This window comes from Rhinoraja longicauda, chromosome 28, assembly GCF_053455715.1.
Source record: "Rhinoraja longicauda isolate Sanriku21f chromosome 28, sRhiLon1.1, whole genome shotgun sequence".
Taxonomy (NCBI): Eukaryota; Metazoa; Chordata; class Chondrichthyes; order Rajiformes; family Arhynchobatidae; genus Rhinoraja; species Rhinoraja longicauda.
In genome coordinates this window covers 30,434,109-30,442,142 of record NC_135980.1, presented here as the reverse complement: position 1 = coordinate 30,442,142, position 8,034 = coordinate 30,434,109, and positions in this window count along the sequence as shown.

The following is an 8,034-nucleotide window of genomic DNA, read 5'->3' as shown; positions in this document are numbered from 1 at the left end:
CTCAGGTGATTGGGAATCCTTAGAATTCTCTGTTCCAGATGGGGTTACTGTTGAGTTGGAAAGACATTTGGACAGGTACATAGATAGGGCAGGTTTAGGGGGATCTGGGCCAAACGCAGGCAGGTGGGACTAGTGTAGATGGGGCATGTTGGTCGGTGTGGGCAGGTTGGGCTGAAGGGCCTGTTTCCACACTGTATCACTCTATGACTCTAAGTTTAGAGGGATAAGGGTCAAACGCAGGCAGGTGGGACTAGTGTAGATGGGGCATGTTGGTCGGTGTGGGCAGGTGGGACTAGTGTAGATGGGGCATGTTGGTCGGTGTGGGCAGGTGGGACTAGTGTAGATGGGGCATGTTGGTCGGTGTGGGCAGGTGGGACTAGTGTAGATGGGGCATGTTGGTCAGTTTGGGCAAGTTGGGCTGAAGGGCCTGTTTCCACATCGTGTGACTCTATGAGTGTTGTCCACAGTGGGAGCAAACGGGTTGGCCTTTGGGGAACAAGACAGTGGAATGGACTAACAGGATGGGCCACAACCTTCAACGGTAGGGCTAGCTCGAAGGGCCGATGAATGGCCTCCTGCGCCACAAATTCCCTCGTGCGCGGCTGCTGAAGGGCGTGGATGAAGGGCCGTCTCGGGAGGTCCGCGACCAGGGTGGGCCGTGGTCCACCAGACTCTGAGGCAGATACAAGAGCCTTGGCTTGCCTGCCGGCTCCCATTGCATGTTCATGGGTAGCAGAAGGTATCATGAAACGCTGGAGTAACTCAGCGGGTCAGGCAGCATCTCTGGAGAGAAGGGATCGGTGACAAGTCCCCTGACATCAGTCTGAAGAAGGGTCTCGACCCGAAACGTCGCCCATCCCTTCTCTCCAGAGATGCTGCCTGACCCGCTGAGTTACTCCAGCATTTCGTGATACCTTCGATTTGTTCCAGCATCTGCAGTTATTTTCCTACACGGGTTCCTGATCTCGTTCACGCCCCCTCTCCTTGCCCCTGATGGTTTACCTCGCCTGCATCCATCACAAGTACTTTCATCAGCAATTTATCGTTAGTGATCAAAGAATACAACTAAGAAAACTCCATTGTACTTAGAGGATCTCGTGTAGGGCCTGTCAGGGGTGATGGTGGTGAACCTGTGGAATTCATTGCCTCTGAAGGCAGTGGAGGACAAGCCAATGGATATTTTTCACGGCGGAGTTTGATTATATTCTTGATCAGTGCGGGTGTCAGGGGAGAAGGCAGGAGAATGGGGTTGAGAGGGGAAGATAGATCAGGCACAATTGAATGGCGGAGTAGACTGGATGGGCCGAATGGCCTAATTCTGCTCCTATCACTAATGAACTTACAACGTTGCTGCATATACTGCATGTTCTGAGGGTTGGTCACAGTTCATAGTTGTTCAACAGAAAAGGAATACTGAGATTGTCAAGGCAAGAGTTGGACGTGTTGTTGGTATGGAGGCTGAGTGAGATGGATCTCTCCAGAGATGCTGCCTGCCCCACTGAGTTACTCCAGCATTTTGCGTCTACCTCCAGGCTAGTTTAGTATATTATCGTCATGTGTACCGAGGTACAGTGAAAAACGTTTTTTGTTGTATGGTATCCATCCGCAAAGAGGCGATACGTGATTAATGAAAAGGCAATACTTGATAATCGAGCAGTCCACAGTATAGAGATACGGGATAAAGGGAATACCGGTTAGTGCAAGGGCCAGTACGGTCGAGGCGCGGTGGTGCAGCGGGTAGAGCTGTTGCCTCACAGCGCCGGAGACCCGGGTTCCATCCCGACTACGGGCGCTGTCTGTACGGAGTTTGTACGTTCTCCCCGTGACCGGCGTGGGTTTTCTCTGGGTGCTCCGGTTTCCTCCCACACTCCAAAGACGTGCAGGTTTGTAGGTTAGTTGGCTCGGTGTATGTGTAAATTGTCCCGAGGTGTGCAGAAGTGGACAAAATGGCACCATCAGCCAACAATGCTGAATCAGTGGGGATATTCTGTGACTTCCCGGGGAAAGTGGAGACTGAGAATATTATGACTTCATTCATTGTGTTCATAAGTTCTAGGAGCAGAATTAGGCCATTTGGGGCATCCAGTCTACTCCGCCATTCAATCATGGCTGATCTATCTTTCTCCCTCATTCCCCCATTCTCCTGCCTTCTCCCCTGACACCCATACTAAGCAAGTGTGCAAGTTTCCATTATTAACTCTGACCCTTTTGAATGATCGTCCGCTTTTAATAAGGGAGCACATAATTAAAACACAAACTTTATTTGAAAAGGATCGAGCAAGTTCAACCTCTGCAAACGCTCACGTACAATGTAGAATTGTCATCTGTCCTGCGGTTAGTTAGTATTCAGCTAAAGGGTCATTTGGGGAAGAATAGTTTCTTAAAATAAAATCTGCAATTTTAAAAAATCTTTCATTTCTACAGCACCTCAGAATGTCCCAATTTGAAGTGTATTGTTGTAATATGGTCAACTCGGACAAAGTAAGATCGCACAACTACACCAGAAGATAATGACTTCACCTTCTCCTAGCTAACAATGATCTATTCTACATGTTCCTTGAACTACATCCCCCTTTGATGTCCCGTTTTCACACCTGACACTTCCTTGTCTCTGTGTCTCCCTCTCCCAACTCTCGGTCTCAGTCTGAAGAAGGGTGTCGGCCTGAAACGTCACCCATTCACTCCTTCTCTGTAGAGATGCTGCCTGTCCCGCTGAGATACTTCTGCCCTTTGTGTCCATCTTCAATGACTAGAACCTGATTCTTCAGTCTCAGTAGAGGGATAGATGTTGGGTACAGTTCCCCCCCAAAGTAGTTGCTGCAGGATCTTTACAACCCCCCGAGATGGCACACTTGCCTAAGTGGTCACGGTGGCGCAGCGGTAGAGTTGCTGCCTCACAGCGCCAGAGACCCAGGTTTGATCCCGACTACGGGCGCCGTCTGTACGGGCGGAGTTTGTACGTTCTCCCCGTGACCTGCGTGGGTTTTTTCTCCGAGATCTTCGTTTTCCTCCCACACTCCAAAGACGTACAGGTATGTCGGTTAATTGGCTGGGTATAAATGTAAAAATTGTCCCTAGTGGGTGTAGGATAGTGTTAGTGTGCGGGGATCGCTGATCGGCACAGACTCGGTGGGCCGAATGGCCTGTTTCCGCGCTGTATCTCTAAACTAAACACTAAACTAAGGCTTCTCATTTTATTTGGATGATCAGCACAAACATCATAGTATGTCATTGTTCATTTAAAACTGCGCTACTTCCAGCACAGCCTCTAAGAGTACCTGTCCTCAGTAATACATCTGCTCTCAGAGGGAATCACACCTCAAGTAATGTATGGAGTGGTTGCATGGATACATATACAAATTAGGCACGAGAGTACAACTGCCTCACAGCGCCAGAGACCCGGGTTCCATCCCAACTACGGGTGCTGTCTGTACGCAGTTTGTACGTTCTCCCCGTGACCTGCGTGGGTTTTCTCCGGGTGCTCCGGTTTCCTCCCACACTCCAAAGACATACAGATTTGTATGTTAATTGGCTTGGTATAATTGTAAATTGTTCACAGTGTGTGTAGGGTGATGTTAGTGTGTGGGGATCTCTGGTCGGCGCGGACTCGATGGGCCTGTTTCCACTCTGTATCTGAACTCGACCCACTGAGTCCGCACCGACCAGCGATCCCCGAACACTAACACTATCCTACACACACCCACTAGGGACATCTTACATTTATACCAAGCCAATTAACCCTACAAACCTGTCCGTCTTTGGAGCGTGGGAGGAAAACGAAGATCTCGGAGAAAACCCACGCAAGTCACGGGGAGAACGTACAAACTCCGTACAGACGGCGCCCGTAGTCGGGATGGAACCCGGGTCTCCGGCGCTGTGAGGCAGCAACTCTACCGCTGCGCCACCGTGCTGCCCTTCTGTCGACTCGAACAGCCTATGCAAAAAATAGTGACCATTGTGGACCGACTGTGTTTAAGAGCAGATTGATGTAACATAATGTGGAATTACGATTTATTCTACGGTTAGTTGGGATTGTGCTAAAGAAAATTGCTCAGGATGATTAAAGGAGAAGGGCCATTGTGAAGACAAGGATGCAATGTAAATACGTAACCTCAAGGCATATTTACAACGTAACAAAGTACCAGCGAAACAAGTCTGATCATCACTGCATCCTCTTCCATTTTACTGATGTACAGAGGTTTTTAATTAAGTTTCTATTTCATGCAAAAGGGTTTATTTATTTTGTCATATTTTTGTAATGCTGCATAAGGAACAATAAAACTGCACAGAAACAGCTTGGGTTGTGTCGCACCTTGACCAGTGTGGGCACTGTCCACACACTGCGATTAGCCACGGCCATGGTTTACAGATGACCAAGATCCTAGAGGTTGTAGGAAGACACAGGACGGTGTGGCAGCGCAGCAGCAGCAGAGACCCAGCCGGGTTCCATCCTGACCACGGGTGCTTGTCTCCGCGGAGTCTGTGCGTTTTCCGAGATCTTCAGTCTCCTCCCGCACTCCAAGGACGTGCAGGTTTGTAGGTTGACACGAAGTGCTGGAGTAACTCAGCGGGTCAGGCAGCATCTCTGTTCCCACACATTTGGCCGCTGCACTGCGACTTCTCAAGGTATGTCTACTTTGAACAAGTCCTCCTCCTCTCTCCGACGCGAGTTCAGCAACATCCTCTCTCGCTGGGCCCCCTCTGTGATTCCTCCTGCCCTCCGACAACAATCTATCTCCGTCCCCCGACATCAGTCTGAAGAAGGGTCTCGACCCGAAACGTCGCCCATTCCTTCTCTCCAGAGATGCTGCCTGACCCGCTGAGTTACTCCAGCATTTTGTGTCTACCTTCGATTAAAACCAGCATCTGCAGTTTTTTTCCCCCTAGTAAGGTTTGTAGGTTAATTGCCTTCTGCGAATTATAAATTGTCCCTTGTGTGTGTGTGTGTGTGCAGTGTGTGTGTGTGTGTGTGTGTGCAGTGTGTGGGGATCGCTGGTCAGTGCAAACTCAGCGGGCCGAAGAACCTGTTTCCACGCTATTTCTCGAAACTAAACTCGGAGGGGAAGGGGATAGAGGTCCAGAGGCCATGTCAAACCTGCCACCAGTGGAGCGACGTGTCAAGGCTGCAGAAGAGGCAAGAGTTGAAGGAGAACAGAAGTCTCAGGGTTTATGGGCATGGGAGAGAGGACACAAGGTGCAGGATTAGCTCAGTGGGTCAGGCAGCATCCCTGGAGAACATGGATAAGTGATGTTTCATAAGTTCTAGAGGAGAATGAGTCCATTTAACCCCATCATGTCTACTCTGCCATTCAATCATGGCTGATCTATCTTTCTCTGCCAAGCCCATTCTCCTGCCTTCTCCTCATAACCCCTGACACCTCAGTTGAGACCCTTCAGACTAACAAAAGTAAGGTGGGCTAAGACCATGGAGACTTATGGAATCAACACAGAAATAGATAGAATTTGTTTACACCTGGCAGTGTTTGATCAAGAGCCAGCATAGGACAGTGAACATGGGGCGATGGGTAAATAGAACCTGCTGCGATATGTAAATAGGTGGCGCGGCGGGTAGAGCTGCTGCCTCACAGCGCCAGAGACCCGGGTTCCATCCTGACTACGTATGCTGTCTGTACAGAGATTGTGCGTTCTCCCCCGTGACCTGCGTGGGTTTTCTCCGGGTGCTCCGGTTTCCTCCCACACTCCAAAGACGTGCAGGTATACAGGTTAATTGGCTGTGGTAAAAATCGTGTCCCTAGTGTGTAGGATAGTGCTAGTGTGGGCCGAAGGGCCTGTTTCCGTGCTGTATCTGGGGAAGAAGTGCTGGGACTTTAAACGTCAGATCATAAACCAACATCCAAACTGGATCCTCAGTGTATTCTCTATCTGGTAGGGAATATTAAGTGCAATGTGTAGGAAGGAACTGCAGGTGCTGGTTTAAACCAAAGATAGACACAAAATGCTGGAGGAACTCATCGGCACAGGCAGGATCTCTGGATGGCGTTTCGGGAAGAAGGGTCTCGACCCAAAATGTCACCCATTCCATCTGAGCTGAGATGCTGCCTGTCCCGCTGAGTTCCAGCATTTTGTGTCTTTCTAATATTAAGTGCAAGTTGGATGGCGAGATGGGTAGAGGTTAAAAGGGCAAGGTGAGTTATGTTGAGTCCCCGCAAGTTTAGACTACTTTAAACTTTAGAAATACAGCGTGGAAACGGGCACATCTGGCACAACAGCCACATGAGGGCGGTCACGGGCACATCTGGCACAACAGCCACATGAGGGCGGTCACGGGCACATCTGGCACAACAGCCACATGAGGGCGGTCACGGCGGCGCAGCGGTAGAGTTGCTGCCTTACAGTGAATGCAGCGCCGGAGACCCGGGTACCATCCCGACTATGGGCGCCGTCTGTACGGAGTTTGTACGTTCTCCCCGTGACTGTGTGAGTTTTCTCCGAGATCTTCGGTTTCCTCCCACACTCCGAAGACGTACAGGTTTGTAGGTTAATTATCTTGGGTTTGTTTACTTGGTATAAGTGTAGATTGTCCTTAGTGTGTGCAGGCTTGTGTTAATGTACGGGGATCACTGGCCGGCAGGGACTTGGTGGGCTGAAGGGCCTGTTTCCGCACTGTGACTCTAAACTAGACATCAGCCTGTGACCAGTGAGCACCCTGTACACAAGCACTGTCCCACACACCAGCGGCAGTTTACAGGTTCTTTTACAGAAGCCAATTGCCATAGAGGGAGTACAGAGAAGGTTCACCAGATTGATTCCTGGGATGGCAGGACTTTCATATGAAGAAAGACTGGATAGACTCGGCTTGTACTCACTGGAATTTAGAAGATTGAGGGGGGATCTTATAGAAACTTACAAAATTCTTAAGGGGTTGGACAGGCTAGATGCAGGAAGATTGTTCCCGATGTTGGGGAAGTCCAGAACAAGGGGTCACAGTTTAATGATAAGGGGAAGTCTTTTAGGAACGAGATGAGAGTTTTTTTTCACACAGAGTGGTGAATCTGTGGAATTCTCTGCCACAGAAGGTAGTTGAGGCCAGATCATTGGCTATATTTAAGAGGGAGTTAGATGTGGCCCTCGTGGCTAAAGGGATCAGGGGGTATGGAGAGAAGGCAGGTACGGGATACTGAGTTGGATGATCAGCCATGATCATATTGAATGGCGGTTGCAGGCTCGAAGGGCCGAATGGCCTACTCCTGCACCTATTTTCTGTTTCTAACCTACAAACCTGTACGTCCTGTGGAGTGCGGGAGGAAACCAGAGCACCCGGAGAAAACCCACGCGTTGACAGAGAGAAGGTACGAACTCCGTACAGACAGCACCCATAGTCAGGATGGAACCCGGGTCTCTGGCGCCGTGAGGCAGCAACTCTACCGCTGTGCCACCGTGCTGCCCCCAAGTACTTGAGTGGAATGTGAAGCCTCAACCATCTGACTCAGAGGTGGAGGTGGGACCGCTGACATCCACAAAGAGAGAACATACACAGTTCACAGAGGGACAATGCCAAGTGCATTAGAATGTAGCAAGTTAATCTGCCATCACATAACAGGTGAGGTGACAACGGTGGATTAGTTTTTTGTGGGAGGTTAGATAAGCAGAGGGAGAGTTAAAGTCCACCACCGATTGTCCAGTACCTGGCAGTCCGACACCTCCTTGAATCGGGACAAAATTACCACAGCGCAGTCTGTACTTATAGAAACAGAAACATAGAAATAGGTGCAGGAGGAGGCCATTTGGCCCTTCGAGCCAGCACCGCCATTCAATGTGATCATGGCTGATCATCCACAATCAGTACCCCGTGCCTGCCTTCTCCCCGTACCCCTTGATTCCACTAACCCCCACTGCTCTATCTAACTCCCTTTTAAATTCATCCAGTGATTTGGCCTCCACTGCCCTCTGTGGCAGAGAATTCCACAAATTCACAACTCTCTGGGTGAAAATGTTTCTTCTCACCTCAGTTTTAAATGGCCTCCCCTTTAATCTTAGACTGTGTGGCCCCTGGTTCTGGACTCCCCCAACATT